The sequence below is a fragment of the Mugil cephalus genome, chromosome 16 (genome assembly GCF_022458985.1).
Source record: "Mugil cephalus isolate CIBA_MC_2020 chromosome 16, CIBA_Mcephalus_1.1, whole genome shotgun sequence".
NCBI classification, from domain to species: Eukaryota; Metazoa; Chordata; class Actinopteri; order Mugiliformes; family Mugilidae; genus Mugil; species Mugil cephalus.
The window spans coordinates 11576153-11595784 of NC_061785.1; the positions used below are offsets into that span (position 1 = coordinate 11576153).

Below are 19632 nucleotides of genomic sequence, written 5' to 3' on the forward strand. Positions count from 1 at the left end.
TTGATGAGAGCCCGCACAGCTGGATGAGGGGTGATGGGCTGGGGAGGGGGCTGCCGCGAAGGTCGCGGCAAACGGGGAGAAGGCGGCGTGGCAGGGCTTGTCAGAGGCGAAAATTTACAGTTGGTCAAGCTGCAAATAGCTTTGCTCCAGTGCCCTCCAAACTGCATTTGCATGAAGTACGCGCCGGGGACAGGAGGGGCTGGAAATGCACATTTAAGATTTAAATATGTCACAGCCGCCATTGTTTTGTCTAGAAATGTTAAATCTGTTTTAAGACACGAGCACAGGCTTTATGGGAATGTACACAGTTAATGTCACATAAATGATTCTTTGACACTAATTCTCCCCTCAGACGCCCTTTGACCCTCAGCTGCAAAAATTTTTAAATTAAAAGAGCGAAACCTCAAGCGCCGGAAAACAATACAGAAAATTCCGATGCACATAACATTAAATTCCTGTTTAATCGAGCCGTTTCTACACACGTGAAAGGAAACCATTCAGAGTGACCTCAATCGGCTCTAATAAATGGAATCAGCTGCACTTGTATAATAACTGCCGCGGGCCCCGGCGCCGTTCGTTTTCTGCCTCCGCATCGTGATATCGCGCCTCGCGTGAACACGCGTGCTGCAGTCACTTCTGGCTATTTGCAGCAGATACCACAGCATTCTCATTCAAGTCAGGAAACGCGCTTACACGGCTCGACAGGAATAAAAAACGGCCCCTACACAACCATACGTGTTCCATATAATAACACTACATATTTTCATGCGCGCCTCACCCCTTAACGTGCGGCTTTGTATTCTACTCGAATGCTTCAAACTCTGACACATGTATATGAAAGAGCGTGTTTACCCCGACCCCGCGCCGAGAATCTTAAGTTCCCATTTATAAGCCGCGGCATTTACACGGTTAGCGCTGCACCAGTTCTTGGTCCTGTCATGTCGCAGCTTTCTTTTGACGCAGTCAGCTCAGTCGTGTTTTCAATTAGAGCTGATCAAAGCTTGCTGCAACTCCCTTTTTTTTTTTTTTTAAGTTGTATCGTTTTCTATGGTGCACCTTCACCCGCTAACTAACATGAGAGGGAAAAAAAAATCAAAAAAACAGAGTGACAGTGCGGAAATGCAACTGACAGTTGACAGATATTAAGAGATATCTCAGAGATTGGTGTCACCTTACGTTTGTACGAAACACACGGAGACTCCGAGGAGTTGCTGCACCGCCAGCCTGGATGCATGCGGGATAATAAAGATGATATGTATTAATTAGAGGGCTTCGGAGGTGCTGACAGGCCGATAGACTGAGCTAAGCTATGCTAGCAGCACCTTATTTATTGCTCTGCAAGGAAATACATTTATATATGAAACTATTTATGATTTCTAATGCACTCTGCAGAGATGTTATTCTCAATTGCATTCATCAAATCGTTCAGGTTTGTACGATACGCGTGGATGTGACACAGGCATCCTCCGTCCCGCAGTGTATGCGCTAAATAAACCTGACCCCCCTCCATCTGGGGAGACCTTAAATTTGTTTACGGTCCCAGAATCCAGTAAGGAACAGGAAGGAAGAAGCACAACAGGTGCACGACAACAGCTGGGCCCCGAGCAAAGCCCAAGACATGCATTAAATCACCCCCGGCCCCGGAGCCCAACCCAGAACAGAAGCTATCATCGTGGAGGCTAAATGCGATTAGTGTCCAGTGGTAATCTAGGGCCTATTCATTCCTGCTTAGAGTAGGTGACACATTTGATTCAGAGGATTAGTCCACCTCTCCTCGCCGCGCAGGGGAGGGGAAATCAAAGGGCCCACGGTGGGAGACCAGCGGGGGGAGAGGAGGAAAAAAAAAAAGGCGGGGGAAGCAAATTCACGCAAGAAGACGGAGAAATATCAAAGAAACGGAAAAGAGGAGCAGGAGCCGTGAGCCCGACGCTCCGTAATTAAAGCAGACAGTTCCTTTGTGCCGCCATGTCATTAACATAACCCCGGCACACTGCAGGGGTTAGAGGTGCACCAAGTTCTTTAGCCAGCGCCTCCAGAACATACATGATGAGAGGGCCGGGGGGAAACGGGGAAAGCCGCTCGCCGCCACCGCCGCGCCACGAGCCGAGCGTTTGAAACTTTCCCCGGCTGTGGAGTCTAATTAACCTCCGAGAGGACGCTTCGCCCCGGAGCGCGAGTTGATTTAGGTAGAAGGATGAAGATGAGCACGTGTGTCGCCATAAAAAAAGAAAAAAAAAAAGAAAGAAAGAGGAACACATAAACACGCATGAGTGGAGCTCGGGCTATTTATTAAACCGCTCGTTAAAGACGGGGCGTTTGCGGTCGAGATCGTCAACGCGCAAAACCCTGACATGACCTGCGTTCTGCGTCTGTGTCAGATATATAACAGCATCTTTAACGCCACGCCGCAGCCCGATGGCGTTTCTATTTATTTACGACAACGCACACACACAGTGACGCACTGTTGACAGCAGTTGCCGTGGAGTAGTCATCAGGGGCCGCAGCTCAACTCAAAGTCTACAGCAGGTTCATAAAAAACCCCGGCAAATCTGATTCGATTCCACCGCGCGCCACCTTAATTTAACGCACAAAGACGGGATGCGAGTTTAGCAGGAGTTCACAGACGGCTAAGGTGAAACGGAGGAGATAAAGCTGTAAAACGGGCGCCTTAAGACACACAAAGAACTATGAGTGAATCCACACCGTGGCCTCGATGTCAAGCAGACATTAAACAGCTTAATAGTGACCTGTCAGGAACTGTTCAAATGTTCGGAGAAAAAAAAAGAAGAAAAAGAAAAGGAAGAAAACACCTCAGCTTGAGGGCTCCTTCCCAGCGTAAAGCGCGCCGCACATCATTGCAACACTGATTGTGTTTTCCAACTCCGCCGCGCGCTCCTACAGGGGTCGTGATGCTCCTTTTTCCCTTTTTTCCTTTTTTTAAGTCTCGGCTATGCGCCGAGATATTTTGAGGACAACCTATTGTTGCGTTCTGCATTCGGGCTGTGACCCCGGTGGAGACAGAGAGGGTGTGTGGGTAGGGGAGGGGGGCAGCTGAGAGCGTCGCGGACACGCCGGCACCTCGGCCCGGGAGCAAAGGCAACAAGTAACAGTCAGAGCGTCTAAAGTTGATCCTTCGCACCTTATAAATCACCTCCCGCCCCCCCGACCTTATCGCAAACTCACCGTCCAACTAATGTTAACTTAAGATTAAACACATGCCGTGGTTCGCCTGCCATGAAGTCGGCCAAAAATATAACAACATGTCACATACAGTATGTCGGCCTTTAGGCTAAATATAAAGCGTCACACCTTCTATACTTACAGCGCAGATATTAAAAGCAGACTGTCGCAGCTTTAGCTGAAATGATGTCACATTTACAATGACACTAGTAATCAGGGTAAAAGTGCCTCATGTCATCACCTCAAGCAGCACAGGCTGATTAGAAGAAATGAGAGGGGAGGCCTAAACCTTTCAGGACGTTTAATAGGAAAATATAAGCGTCTAATGACCAGGAGGACACTTGATCTGATAGTTTTTGATTCGTTTAGTCGGAATAAATCCTTCTCCCGTGACTTTATTTGCTCCACAGGCGATAAACATCAGGTCACAAGGTAGAAAAACAGCTAACCGATCATCGCCTTCCGTTAAATCAATTCAATATTGTCAATAAAGTTGGGGGAATAAAATAAGGAAATCTGACTTTGCGAAGAAGGAGCTGAGATCTCTAATCAGATGCAGCATGTGTAAATACATTCAGTGAGCACCAACTGCTATGTAGAGTTAGCATTAAGGAAATTCTTGGTTAAATATTACTAAAAAAAAAAAAAAACTCCATATAAACAGACTCATGTGTTTTCAAAGTAAAGCTACATTAGCTGATCACACCGCCGGGCCGACTTTCAAGCCCCCCCCCTCCTGTGCATTACTGTACGCCTGCAGCTTCCCGCCGTGTTTTTCTGAGCTCTTACAAGGCACCACTCTGCTCCCTGTTTTTTTTTTTTTTTTTTTTCCGCTCTCTCCGAACGAAAGTGCATTGTAAAAGCATACTGTATAATGTAAGCCCTACATGGTCTCCCTCTCTATCTGTCACAGGTTTTTGGAATATACCAGCCACGGCCTCCGCTGACACAATTACACAGGAGGCACGGAGAGGAAAGGGGGGGGGGGGACTGAATGAAGCGTGTCAATGAGCCCGAAAAAATAAAAAATAAAAATCGGAGGGCAAAAGCAATTGAGTGAGCGACATTGGAGGGCGAGTGTGTGTGTGTGTGTGTGTGTGTGTGGTATAAGGGAGAGAAAGTAAAAGTGAAATTGCAACAGAACACGGGAAAAGCAAGGAGTAATAAAAAAAAAAAAAAAAAAGATGGAAGTCACTTCCTGAATAGCTTTTCTGAAGGTTTCATTCATGTGCTAAAAAGGTGAAAAGTATTCCTGCGGTCTAATCCCCAGTCTGAACCGTGACTATGAAGCTCCATGAACTGGACGCATACACGCCAATCAGGCATAACATTATGACCACCTTCCTTATAATATGTGTAAGTCTCCCTTGCGAGAATGAACACGTATTGTCACAAGATGACCAATGGTATTTACTTCTCCTGTCAGAGGTTTTAATGTTGCGGCTGATCGGTGCATTGAATGATTTGCAATCGATGGGCGAAGGTAATTAGAGGCGTTGGAACAGGAGGAGTCTTTATGTCCCTCCATGTCTCTCCGCCAAGCTCACCGACTTCTGCAGCCCCGTCCATGCATAAACTGATCTCTTTATAGCTGACAGTTGGTGTATAGTGGACATTCCAGGCTCCGGTTGCCTAGGAAACCCGTCTTGCGTGCTTCCCACCCCAAATGTTCCCAAATGTTCTCAACAAACAGAACATAAATATATTGCAAGCTTAAGGACCGAGCTAGATCTCCCCTGTCATCGCTGATCTCCGCTTGAAAAGAACAGACCGGCGGCGGATTCGGCGGATGGTAAACCAAAGTCCAGGGCGGCGACGGACGTTTGGGAAACTCTCGTGTTTGCATCACATGTCACTCAAACGTATCAGGACCTCGGACTGAAACTCCGCCGCCCGGGCAGAAACGCACAGAAAACGCCGGGGCTGACATTTTTTTCCAGGTGCTTGACACCGACTCTCCACGTGTGTGATGAAAGAGTCGTTCTTCCTGTTCTTCCTCGCTTTAAGGACTTTTTATATAAACGACCTGCTCGGTGGGTCAGTCAGAGGTGAACGGCTGAAGAGCTTTCATATACGCTCACATTTACACCTATTAATGCCAACATTTTACAGCGCACACACCGCCTTTGCATTATTATAGTGAAAATTTTGATTTTCAATGAGAGATAAATCTTTTTTTCGAAGTCGAAGCCCTCTGCAGCCCGCAGATAACGCCGTATATATTCCTCCCATCTGTGAGAAGAAAAGAAACTTCTCTGTGCACTGATACATTCTTGGATTTAACTTGATTTGACAGTTAGGTGCAGCAGGACTTAGCGCAGACACGCCCTTTTTTTCTAAGCAGCGTGCAACGATGCCCTGTTATATACAATGCACAGTGTGTACAGTGCACAGTGCACTTCTTCACCATGACGCTGCACTGAGCTGCCGCCCCGGGGCTCATTAATCCTCCCTTCTGTCTTTGTCAGGCCCAGATCGCGGATAAGAAGCGCGTACACTGCTCAGTGCGAACGCTCATGTGAGGGCGCATTGTTCCAGCGGGTCTGTTCAGTGACGGGGAGATCTCCATCGAGCTGTAGGGGCGCGTCGGAGCCGGCCGTTCTTAAAAAAAAAGAAGTCTAACGGAGTTACAAATGGGGTGCCGAGAGACTTGAAGAATGAACTCGCGCTAATCAATCAGGCAATAAATCAGCATTCAATCCTCTTTGTGCTCGGGACCAGAAGGAAAGATTTGCAGAGATTAAGATGATCAGCTTGCGTTATGTAAAAGCCTTCCAGACGTAAAGGTCACCGATGCAGTTTTACGACTAGGTTTCCCACCGCGGCCTCACAACGAACCGAGAATATTGTCGCACGCTTCAAACAGCGCCGTGGTCGCCTTGTTTTTCCTATTGCTCCTGAAAGCATCTCTCCCTCCCTCCCTCCCTTCCCTAAAGGCGCCTCCTCAAACAGTCACCTCAATTGCTTTGCACTTTAACCAGACGGAGAAAACGGCTCTCATTAAAAAAAAAACTTACGCTACCACAACTTTTTAGATAAGTGTAAATCTCCACGGCCTTAAAAGAAATGAAGAGCACAAACACTGGGTTTTAAAGAGAGTTAGTTGGTCAAAACCTGAAGGAAACGACTCCAGACGTAGCGTGAACTAGCTTAACTTTACAAGAGCTAGCCCGCAAAATTCAACAGTTTTCTTAAAATACAATCTACTTGCTGATACGTTATTTAATGTTACATGCATTCGTCCATAGAACGCTTTTAAACAGCTCATGTTCATGTATCTGCTGCTACATCCAATATCTCTAAATCCAACATGTGAATTATTATGGTGATTTAAAGATGAACCGATACAAAACGCTTGCTTTTATTGGATGTGCCACAAACTGTATAAAAAGTTTTTAATAGTTCAATAGACTTTTAATTACACTCATATTTTTCACTTTGGGCAAAGGTCGTTTCCTCGTGTCCCAATGTTTATTCTAAGTAAAGCTAAGCTAAGCTAAGCATATTTTTAGACTGCACTTTAAAGGAAACAGTCTTGAAGAAAAAAAAAGCACTGACTGGCCGCACGGCGCTGGGAGAAGAGGCAAGCGCGACGAAGTTCAGCTGCAACTAATATGAGTCAGGTAGGGGGTTTTACCGGTGCTGTAGGTGGTTTTGTACTGAGCTGAAGAGACTGCAACCCACCTACGTTTTTATGACTCGGAAAGAAAGCACACACGCACACAAAAATATTCCCTAAAAATACTGAGCTACTTATTTAATGTTTCGGCAACAACATGTGCCTTGGCCTCGTCACCTCAAACACTGCTACTGTTGAGTGTAATCCAGTCACCTGACGAGTACAGGGCTACACGAGGTGTCTGGGACCAGAGGACGTCTGAAAGGGAGGCAGAACGGAGCGGCTGCCAGCAACTGCAGGGAATTATTACCCCGCACGAAGCCACATGACCCTCCGTCCTACCTACCCTCATCCGACGCCGAGGTCACTGTCAATCCATAAAGCATTCTGAGAGACCGGCGCGCTGCTCAGTGCAGGCTGACCTGAGGTCAGTCAGATTTTCAACTGATGATGCTCGCTGTGACGGGGGGGGGGAGCGGCTCAAGGAAAATTTTTTACCCTTCCACACATTATTCCTGCAGTCGGCGACCTCTGGCCGAGTCCTTCAGCACCTCTTCATGTGCGGGTGAGGTCAGGGTGGCGTTACTCCAGGGGGCTGACAACATGCCAACACGACTCATGCACCGCACAGACCTGCCCAGCCCCAGCTAGAGAAGCAGGAGCCTTCAAACTATATAAACATGAACCCAGGCCTCCTTCGCACCAAATACTGAAACCTGTCGAGAAGGCTAGCATAGCATAACATTATGACCACCTTCCTGATATCGTTTAGATCTTCCTTGAGTGTCCAACATGGTTGTGGCTCATCAGAGAAGGGACATGGGTCTTCTGAGGGTGTCCTGCGTGTCCTATGGTTTGAGAGGAGGGGTTCTGTCAGTGGTCATAATGGCCGATTGGCGTTCATACCCCAACACGTCACTCACTGCAGGTTCTGTCAACTGCTGGAGTTGTAAAACGAACTAAAACCGTCGGTAAAATTTGAATTTTATAAAACATATCATCGCAGCGTGACCCAAAACTAGGGTGGTCTCAGTGTGAAGAATGTAAGCTACACTCGGCCTTGCTCACGAATCGCTGCCCAATGTCCGTTAAAAAATAAACCTCACTCAAATAACAGACTGATGGCCACTCACAATAAAGGAACTGTTTGCACAGAATTTTCCGCAGCGACATCTGAATGCGTGCAAACGCCGTGCAACATCAGCGCCTGAAGGAACGAAAATAAGGGCAAATACACCTTGCAGTAAACACACGGTGGTATTGCTTTCTAGCTCGTGGCTGCCAGAGGACGCTGAGGCTGTTGCAGCCTGTTGAAGGCACGTCAGCCAAAGGACCCCAGCTGATACGGCCTCACTTCTGACTCTGTCGTAAGTTCGAGCCAATTCCCGCCTCCCACGCCACCTCCCTCGTGCTCAGCAGATGAGCACAACAACAACAACAGCAGCAGCAGCAGCAGCAGAAGCAGTAGAGCGCAGTCTGGCGGGCCAGCAGGCGGGGAGCAGGAAGAAGCAGCAGCACCGTCGGCCCCGCAGTTCGACCGATCGCTCTCTCACCGCGTGCACGCAGAACGTACACAATCCAGTTGCTCTGGCTTTTTCAAAGCGACAACAAAGCCGTCTGCTGCAGCTCGAGACACTCTACTGTACCATGCACTGTAAAAAAAAAAAAAAAGTAGAAAGTAGAAAGGCAGCTAGACAACCACATCCTGTAGAGGCGCAACGCTTCACTACTGTACCCCTGCATTCTTGAACTGTGCCTGTAACACCTGCAGCGCTCAGAAATCAGTTTTCCCATGAGCCTGTTAGTCGGCGCTCTGATCAGGTTATCATGGGAAAGGAGGGCTTTTTTTTTTTTTTCTCCACAGAGATTAAGTTATGGGAAAACGACCAAGAGGAGTCACTTTTGATTTGGTTCCCCCTGGTAACAAGAGCTAAATGACTCACGATCACATGGTGTGTGAAGTTTAACTTTCGCTGCAGGGCCAATTAAAAACGACTCCCAAATCCCGCCGGTTGACACCGACCCCAGGTGAATACTGAGCGTTTTAATCAGCGTCAATGCCGAAACTGAAACCGTGGAGCTCGAGGATGGAGTCAGACGAAAAAGAAAGAAAGTTCGTCGACTCATTGGGAACTGATTATGCTTTGGTATCGATCGAGGGGCAGAAAAGCAACAGCCACGTAGTCAGAAACGTCATCCGAGCTCCGCAGAGCTGAATTTGTTTACGACTAAATGTCTTTGACTGGTTGTAGGAACATCCAATTGCATACGGAGCTATTTTTCCCATAATGAAATCCAGAAAGGCATGTCACCACGCTCGCACTCTGAAAAGAACTGAGCCCGGCTGCGCGTGGCTAATAGATCTGCCGTTTTACAGAAAACTCGATGCGCCTGAGATGGTGCATAATTGATGGTTCAGCATATGAGCTACCATGTTTTGGCTGGATCAGGTATCTCCAGCAGAGAGACAATCTTCGCGGGCGTACTGTACTCTTGGCTTTTGTACTCGGAGAACTGGAGACGTGACAGGTATATGATCTGCGAGCAAATCTGGGAAGGGAAGAAAAGCGGGAGCAGTTTCTGCGGGAGACCTGCTGCTTACTCTCCGCCGGTTCTCAAGGCCGCGCGTCTGACAGCGTTTGTCTTGAAAAGATCACCGCAGGTAGAAGAAGCAACGGCCCTACTGCGCACCCGCCGAAGAATATTGAAAGATAATCTAATTTAGGTAATGAATAAATGGCTATATAGTTGCCAGATGGGTAAAGCTAAAGTGAGTCATGGCCTGTAATGTCTTCCAGAGAATTGGAGAAGCCAAAATACAGTCTGTTATTCAAAGACAAAAGTCAACAACCACAACAGGCCTGGAGGACATTCTGTGGAAGTTGGCACGAACACACGGGCTGTTAAAATGTAAGGTCGCGAAACAGCGAAAAGACTTCCAAACGCCTGATGCAACAGCTTCCAGTGCAATGTAAGAGGTCTCCATGCAGCCTCGTCATGGGGCTCGGTCGCCTTTTAGCCTCAATTGATGCATTCAGCCTGACATATTGTTTACGTTATCCAATTTATGTTAGAACGTCAGGTTATATTTATTTTGGTTTTGCCTTAACAAATCAGTAGCGAGTGGCGTCACATCAAGCTAACAAAGGTTTTAATTCAATATGGAAGCGGTTAGAGATTTATTTCTGTAACCCAAGTAACAACAACATGTAGATTCAAGCTAACATTTTTTTTTTTTTTTTTTCACAATTTGTTGATCTCTGTCTTTTGAAATAGATTTCTCATCATTTTTCACAAATGCAGCGCAGCCACAAGGCCACGTAAATGAATGGTTCAATAACAGAAAAGAGCGGGCAGCGGTTCGGAGGTCTGGAAACGGGCCAGGTCGGTGTGGGGTATTATGCACAGAAACGAACGCACTCCTAAAAAGAAGATCTGGAAATTGAGTTCGTGCCAAGATGAAACAGAACAACTTCTAATGCAATAATGATGGGAAAAAATGCGACTCCCAAACAAGCTACGAAAGATCTGTTACCAATGTTTGCCTTCCAAGATAGACCACAATAGTAAACTGTGCGACAACAGGACGGGATGATGATGAATGAGTCGGGACAGCTTTGTCAACTGAGAACAGAAACCGGCATCGTCTCAGCGTTACAAAGGATGGATGTGTCTTGACAGAAAACCCGATATCCAAAACTTTTCGGGCCGAAGGCACGCGCTTTTCCAAAACATGTCCAGTCCCTAGCAGCCGAAACATCTCGGTGAAAAGGCAAACGGAAAGGGCAGCCTCCGTTGTTTCCTCGTCTTTTTTGACTTGAGAGTTATTTCTGATGGCAACTTCAAATGCCGTAATCAGCGGGGTGCACTGCGCGCATTCGCAGGCGGCGACACATTCCATACGAAGGCGTGAAAAATCCTCGGCCCTGGCTTTCTGCGTGACAGTGACAGCTGGCGAGACGTGAGGGAGTCGGCTGTGAACATGCAAGACAAACGCATCAGCTCCGCACATGTGTTACCGCTCCTCCTCCATCAAACCCGGGAATCTAAACCAGACCCAACACAATGGACGACCCAAAGATAGATGAATGGGCGAGGGAGTCGGAGCGGCAGGGGGTGAGGCTGGCGCCGCGGCCAAGTTCACTAAATCACGGGTCTAATGTGCAGCAGGCTTGTCATCTGAGCATCTCGCACATCCAGGGAGAAGGGGGGAAAAAAACTGTCTTGAGAAGCTCTATACATGCCAAGGCTCATGTACACAAACCCACATTAAAGCGCAAAGAGGGAGCGGTGTAGACGGAGCTTAGCTGCACTTAGCCTTGCGCCGCAGCAGCGCTGAGAATCGATTAAAGGCAGTTTGTTAATCAGCAGGTACGGAACACGGACTCGCTGCATCGGAGAGAAAAACTACACGCTGAACAGATGAGTTGCTGAGACAAGGAGGTCATGCAGGGGTGGAGGGAAGGCAGCAGCGAGAGTCAAACGAAGAGACGACGGCAAAAAAGGAGAAGAAAACTGTTCTCTGTTTGACTAAACTCTGAGGCTCCGGGAGAGACAACATCTGCTCGGCAGGAAAATGAGGCAAAACTAGAGTGAGGATTCAACAAGACTGTAACTTTGGACCTTTATGTCAAGATTGTTTAAACTGGGTATCTGGCTATTGCTCTAAAGGGACCACACCAAACCAATATCAAAGACCCACCAGCAACAAAGTCCGACCGTGACGTCACCCGTGTCTGGATTAAAAAGTTTGTACTTGAACACAATGCCAAGTTTACAGCCAATGGCCAGCTGGCACATGTGTTCTCCATCTGCGTGAGAGGAAACATCTCTTCCTACCAGCAGGCGGCAGTAGCCAGAGCTGCCATTAGCTGGCAGGCTAGGAGGCTAGTTTGAGGTGTAAAGCACCGTAGCCAGCTTCCAACCAACAAGTGAGCCTTCCATTTAGAAAAAAGACCTCGGAGCAGCAACAACAAAGACAAGAAAATCTTTTTTTGTCAAATGTAAGTTCAAAAATGCAAAAGAAAGCCAGAGTAGTTTCTTGGAGAGCAAATACCTTCAGCTCTAAAGGGTGTGGGTGTTACCCATGAGAGACTCTCATGGCTAATGGTTAAACATCTTCAAGAAACTCTACAAACTCAGTTGCCTTTCTTGATTTCTGATATACAAAAATGGTTTTTCTATTTCAAATTTCTAATAAGGTCACACCTCTAACAGGGACATACTGACATGTATGGTGAGCTATTTTTTTTAAAGATCCTCCTCAGCCAAACTTAATACTAGAATATGAGTCTGGTAACACGACTTTTGGATTTCATTCTAGGTGTTTCTCCATGAATGCCTGGTCAAAAACAAACTGTTGCACGCAGTTGGACAGTCCCACAACCAATCAGAGCCCAAGCGATTTAAATTGGCTCGGCAGATCTTTGCTGGAGCATGATCAGTTCCCAACGGAGAGACTCCAGATCAAGACTCCTCCCGACCACATCCCTGAAGTCGGCCGAGAATGATGCGGGTCACAAAGGTTGTTGAAATGCTGACAACTTAACAGGTGGTGGAAAAGACCAAGACAAACTGGAAGTAAAAGAGCGAGAAAATGACAGAAGGGGGGGAGGACAGAAACAGAGGGGTGGAGGGGGCGGGGTGGGGGGGGGGGGGGGGGGGGGGGGTGGGTATCCGACAGTGGGCCAATTGTCAGCGTCCTCTCCGCACACAAACACTCCCCGGGGTCAACGTGCGGGGTGACAGACGTGGATCGAAGGGGCCCAGGCTCCTATGGCAGCCTGCAGTTGATTTAGGATTTTTGAACGCGGGCCAAAATTCCTGTAGGAACACAGCGAGCGGGGAGAAGCGCCATAAAAAGTGGCCTAGAAAAAAAGGGTTATGAAAAAAAAAAAAGAAAAGAAAGACAGAGCGTGGTGAATATACAATGTGTATGCGATTGTGTGTGAGGCCAGACATGCATGTGTTGCTATGGTAAAGTGAGATTCTGGCAAAGGGAGTTTGGGAGAAAGCCAAACAGGAACGCTGGGGGTTGTGGTGTGTGCGCGGAGCCAATCCGACACTCTCGCTTTAACGTGTGCGCATGTGTGTGTGTGTGCGGACAGAGGCTTGGAGGAGGACTCCGACATAGGTGTAGCACAAAGGGAAAGCACTAGAGAGGAGAAAATTTAAGTGTGAGGAAAGAGCGCCCTGAGAGGTTTCCTAAAAATCCAGATTTTCTTAAAGGCGCAGTGAACCAGGCCTAAAGTCTCACAGCGTCTTTTCACTCCGAACCGAGAGGCGGGCGGCGGCTCTGCTAGCGAGAGCCCCGCCGTTCTCCTCTCCCATCAATAAGGCATTCACTCCGGCTTTATCTCAAGCTAAGCAAACACGTTCCTGTCTCCATCCATCCACGTAAGCCCAATTTTCTTCTGTTTGACTCACGAAACTTCACCCAGCGCGAAACTTAGACTCGTTTCTCTCGTTCGGACGCCAAAACTTTGCAAACTGGAGCCTACGTTTTTTTGAACATTTCTACTGTAAAAAAAAAAAAGTCACGAATAGATCTACATCTTACCCCTTGATGCCCTGAATAAAACTAAATATATTTATGAGTTAGCTTGACTTTTTAGACTTAATGAAGCCGCACAACCATCGGAGAAGAAGGTCATCATTCACACCATGTTCAATACAGCTGTACGTCAACTCACCTTTCTGTAACAGGTCTTATTTGTGTCCATATTAATGCACTTAATCACTTATCCTTCCGATGCATGTAGTGCATATTTACTTCTTTTTCTATTTCTTGTGGATTTATTTAATTTTATCCATTTAATTTTAGTTTTACATCCCACCCTGGTTTCCGACCACTGCCGACTACCAAATTTAATTTACGTAGCAGTTTAAAAAGACCAAAAAATCATCAGAATGTTGACATATTCAAGTGTGTGGTAATCAGGTTTCAGGACGCTGATTGCCCAACGAGAAACAGAAAAAAAAAATGACATCTTATACCTTACCCACATTCAACACGCATGATTCAAGCTCAACATGCGTGGATCCATTTCCAACTGGGTTTGTATCTTTGATGAATGCCGAGTTTGGGACTTTTTCAGATCACAACACTAATCAGTTTTACACTAATTGTCTAATTGCATCTCTCCTTTGTAGCCACTATATTTAGAAAACAGTTCTCTGTCTGTCTTATTTCACATGAGTGTATATTACTTCCCTAAATAATAAATACACCGAACGTTGAAACGGAACCCCGTTCTTGACTGTAGACACATGAATTGAGGGAACACCTGAGAACACTGGCCCTTTTAAGCGACTGTAATGCACCTTGTGTTGGTTTTAGCTCAGCCAGGTCTTCCAGGGATATTGAGCTCCTGGCTGAGCGTTTAGACAAGAACCGGCTTGGTGAGTCTCTTTCATGCCACCTCATCCCCCCCTCCCCACTTTTTTTCTTCTTCTTCTTCTTCTTCTTCTTCCTCTTTATCAGCACCTTCTATTTATAGCACCTTTACTGCAGCAGCACAGCTTAGTACAGTATGTTCCATAAAACACAGGCCACTCCTGACCACATCCCCAGGCACGTCGTCTCCCACTGCCGTACCCATGGGTGTATGGAGAGTGCTGGAATTATCCAGACAGGAGAACACACACACACAAACACACACACAAAGATGCACGGGCACTGCAGATGGTGATGCACACACACACACACACACACACACTGGGGCACGTTCAAAGACGCCACAAACGCACTGATGAATGCAAACACGCAAGGGCACACATACACAGTCAAATATAGCAAACGGTATAAACACGAAGGCGCAAGCTGGGGCGCGTACTCATAGCGGGAGACAATGAATGCGCCCTCGGGCTTGGATGCATCATTCCAAAGAGTATTCCGACGCTTCTGCGCCAGTAGCGGAGTCTTACTCGGGCTAGCGACAAGGCTCGAGGAATTTCTAATCAAGATCTTCACAATCACGACCTGCGGCCGCTGCCTCTAATGACTCCAAAAGGGAGCCAATTCCCATTAACCTCCTTGTTAATGTGTGATTTGCAGTTTTACAGCGGAGTCAAATACGTTCGCAACCTGATGCAAACACAGTTTTTTTTTTTATCTCTGCAGCTAAGTAGTTTTTTGAACGAATCGGAGCTCTGTACACAAATTGTGTCTGAGCAAATGCTACATGCAATATGTCACCAGGCAGCTCATTTTCTTCTGATTTCACTGTTGCGGGCCGTTGTAGGTTTCAACCAACACAGCCGACACATTTTGTTCAAAACAACAAAAACAAAAACAAGCATAAACTCACCAGAAAAGTCTCACACTGATCCAACAATCAATGCTATCCAGGTCAAAATGCTTCTTTTGTAATCGACAAGGGTCCAAATACATGAGAATTTTACTGGTGTTTAATTTTTAAATCAGTGCTAAACACTGACCTTTTGATTGACACCTCACTGAACCGACTACAAGCTGCTTTACCTGGTCCGGCCTTCAGAAGCCAATGAAGAGTCAGCGCTGGAAAGAAGCCCCTGAGTGTCACCTTTCAGCAGAGTCCAGGACTGTGACCGTACGTTCAAGCGTTCAAAAGTTACGGCCTTTTCATTCAAGAAAAAAAAGTTTCAGGTCTTTTTTATATGCAACCTGAACTGAGAGTAGGTAAGACTTTACGCTCCGATAATCTTGCGTTATCTCGTGTTATGCTGCAGAGTTGCTCAAGCGCTCACAGGGAGTGTGTCGTCATGAGGTAAAAATTAAACGGGCGAAATAAACAAATGAGACGCTGACGCGTCAACACATCAGCCGAGCGTTGACGTCGTTTGATCTCTCTCCGCACTGTCAGTTCGTGCGGCATCGAGGGTTGGCCGTCGGTTTGCAGTTTCACATTGCCAGTTTCACATTGCCAACAAAAACTACTTAAAACCAGCTGCTCTTTTTTTTTTTTTTTTTTTTTACCGCTAGACTCCACGTTGAGCTTCGAAACTCCCCATGGGTTTCGTCGACTTCACAGTCCGAGAATCCCAGAATGAATGGGTAACCCACACTTGTGCTTACGCATATCATTTAAGATATCACAGATACCGCAAGCTGTGTTTGCGTTCAGCATCCCCGCAGCCGTTACACTACATCACGGGTGCTCAACGGGTGCTGTCAAACCGCAGAGTCGTTCTAATTGCTTCGTACTCATGCAGCAGCTGCAGGATTTCTCTCTAGGTCACATCACAATGAGCTAAATAAACACGGAGTACGAATACAACCGGAATATCGGAACAGACGCATGTGAATGCCATTCATAGCTGCAACCGTAGAGGTTAAGAGCTGTCCGGGGACACCGCGAGCATGACATGTAATTGAGCTAACCTCAGCAGCCTCGCTTACGCTGCACAGGGAGGCGGTCAGAGGTCAAGACCGGGAGCGCACGCTCACTGAATACAATATTCTGCGACTGCTCTTTTACGAAGCACAAAAGTGATACATGTAAAAACGTGTGCACGCATGAGAGTCAACAATGCAAAGCAACTGTGAAATATTCAAACACGGGGGGGGGGAGGGGGGGGGGAATAGAGGGAAACCGTGTGTCGCAGGCGGATCTGAAAAACGGCCAAATCCTGCAGCACCTGCACACACACAAACACACGCACACTAGACACGGGCTGAGGAGGTGTGTCCAACCACTCTGGCACAATTTCAGCTAAACTAACCTTGACAGACTTGGATGAGGTTCCATGAGGGAGGTACTTCGCCAAAAGGCACGTGGGCAATTTATGTAATAGAGATAACACCTCAGCTGGCAGAGCGGAGGGAGATCGGGCAACGCGAAGGCAGAACGCCGAGAGAATAAGCAACATTAATGGCAAAGAGGGGGGAGAAGAAAAAAAAAAAAACAGTAGGATCATTAAAATGAGAAAAGACAGAAAATTAGGCTCCTGCAGACTAATATGTATGATAATAAGAGTCCTGGCTTATTACTGGCTCCTGAATCGCTCTGATATTATTAATGATAATAATACTCGCGCTGCCAAAGATTAAACCCTAGGCTCAGCCGACCAGCCTACCAGCCGTCAGGTCAAATAAAAAGAGGTGTGAATTTTATCCAACTTTATTACTTGATCTATAAAAGTCTGCCGGAGCCGTCTGCCCAGCGGTGGAGTAAAAAAAACGTCCCGATGCGGCTTTAAGCATTCGCGGCACGTCGAAACCAGCCCACCGGCTCACAGAGCTGTGTCTTTAATGAGAAGGTGCAGAGCACGGTTCACTGATCTGGAACTCATCCAAAAGCAGCACAAAAGGTGGGCCGATGCATTCCTCACGCCTATCCCCTCTGTACCTGCTGGAGCGGGGGGGGGGGAAACACTAAAACGCGCCGCGCATGTTTGTGCATGCGTTCGCCTATATGCATAGGAGTGGCACGCGCAATTACACCTGGCGAAAGGGTTTCGTTAACTCGTGTGGCGGCACGACGTGTTTTCGGGTCGTTATCGGCCTTTAAGGTAAATGGGTCAGGAGAGCTGAGCGGGCGTGCACGCACGAGAGACGAATTAATGTTGATGGAATTCAACAAGGTGTATAGATAATGGGAGGAAAAACACGTCGGTGCCAGAGTTGAACTAAGCTCAGCTTTGAGGGGATGCAACAGAACTCCAGACTAATACAGTCAATTCAACGGTATTCAAATAGCATCAGTAACAATCTATATATTCTGAAGACGCATTATACAACCCAGAACCTGAAACCCAGAGAGCCAGAACTAAGGCAATAATGGCGAGATAAACTCGTCTTCAACAGGGGGGAAAAAAAAACTTGAGAAGAAGCCAGATCATATGGTAAAACCCTCACAGTTAAGGCGGGCTGGGAAAAGAGACAGCTGATGTTTGATTAGCATATATTGGATTAGGGCTGGGCGGCAAGCGCAGTCCCCGTTTGGGGTGACCTGTCCCCCGGCTAAAGGTGCCCCCCGATTTTAGCTTTTTATGAATGAGAAAAAAATATGTTGCGCGCAGATTACAATTATTACGGTAGCCAGTCGCGCTGCTATTGACATCACAGACGTAGCACTTACATGAATAAATATGAATAAATGGTAAAATAAATGCAACTGTAACTGTCCCTGTTTCTTCATTCCATCTTGATGACAGTTATTTATTTATTTATTTATTTATTTTTAATCTCCGAGCTGTAAATGTCCCCGGATTTCCACATCAGCCGGCAGCGCCAACGCGGGGCCATGCAAATCCGTTTACTACTAATGTGGGATTATTCTGCAATTTGTACTCATCATCACAGTAAAACTGTCCATCCTTAGTCAATCTACTGCATTAATTCCTCTCTCAACAAGTACAAAATGGAAAAAGAAAAAAAAAAACACCATGATATAATGTAATACAGCCAGAATTCAGAAAAACACTGTGATACACGTTTTTCTGCCACCCTGCCCAGCCCTGTGTGACACACACTTCCCCAAAGGTCTTTGACTTTTGACGAGTACGAACCCCCCACCCTCCCCCCCCTCATGCCGACAGTGGGCTTGGAGCGTAGTGTGAGCCCAGGTGGGGCACACGCTCTGTTTGTTCAGTTTTGGCAGGGAAATTTACAAGAAGGTTAACTAGAAAAGAGACCGAAACGTCCACTAGCAGCCATCTGTCAGCCGCCAAGAAATAGGTGGCGAGTGAATGCCTTATATACGGACGGGGCTTTATAGTTCAGGCCATCTGGAGAGCTAAAATTACGTTTGTTGTGCAAACAGAGATGTTCAATACTCTTCCACATTTATTGTACTCCTCCAAAGTCCACTTCACTTGTGTGGCAAAGGAGTAGGAGCCGGCAGGGGACGACTGGAATACTTGTGGTCCGACAACAAGACGCTGGAATGCCCTTCTCTAAACTGGTTAATGCTGCCCACCAGTCTCAGACCATTCCCGTCGTCCTCCTCCGGCCTTTCTCAAAAGCTCCTATTATTTGTGTTTTTCTGTTCCCCTCTGTGCCTTCGGCCCCTCCAGGAACCGGGGTCTGGACTCGATTATGGAAATGCTCTCGGTATCCAGCGCTCTGTTTACAGCAGTCCGCTCGCAATAACACGCGTACATAACAACGCCGGTCGCTGCAGAAGCGCTGGCCTTTTTGTTTTTCGAGGTGGCCGTGGCCGCGGCCGCGCGGAGGAGCCCGGGGTGGAGGGAGGATCTCGGGACCCCAGAGCACGCGCGAGAAACCGAGATTATCGCTCGCCAGAGAGCGCGCTATCAGATCTCGCCCGCCACACACACGCACACGCACACACACACGCGCAACTGTATACAGTGATAAACGCACAATGTATGGCCAAATGAGTCAGCCCGTTTTTTTTCGCGTGCGCACTTCCCCCGCAATCAAGATTTACTGTGCAACGCGACACATCCACAGCAATACGTTACTTATTATGCTTATAAAGCAGCGGCGGTTCAGTCCCTCTGTCCTTACCTGAAGGTGAGAGACAATGTGAGGTCTCGGTCTGCTCCATATATGGCGTGTTTATCTATAATTCCATACAGCCGGAGCCTGATAGGAGGTAAACAGAGGCAGGGCAGCGCTGAGCGCTGAGGAAACGGGTCTGCCCGCTGAGGCCGAGTACTTTGAACCTGTTTTCTGGCAGCAGCGGCCGCGGGCTGGACGGTATACTACGTACAGTATATAACGCGGCGGGGGCCAACTGTTTCCAGCTTTCGTATCACTCCCCGCCGCACCTGTTTTGCGCCTCAACTGACACCGTCCCCTGCAACATTACGCTGCGGGGAGGGACGGACGGACCGCGCGTGGATTGTGTGACTCCACGGACACCCAGATCTGAGGCCCACCTCCG

General features: G+C 47.4%; 1 protein-coding gene across 3 annotated transcripts in view; it reads right to left on the reverse strand.

Moving 5' to 3' along the window:
* The window catches only part of thrab (thyroid hormone receptor alpha b), a 132679-nt gene that overhangs the window by 86785 nt on the left and 26262 nt on the right, over nucleotides 1–19632 (reverse strand). The window contains exon 1 of one of the 3 annotated variants that reach the window (XM_047610081.1): nucleotides 15282–16307. The exons of the other annotated variants lie outside the window; for them this stretch is intronic. The gene's annotated coding sequence lies outside the window, so the exon portion shown is untranslated. Of the gene's footprint in view, nucleotides 1–15281; nucleotides 16308–19632 lie in introns of those variants that run through there. 3 annotated transcript variants of the gene reach the window in all.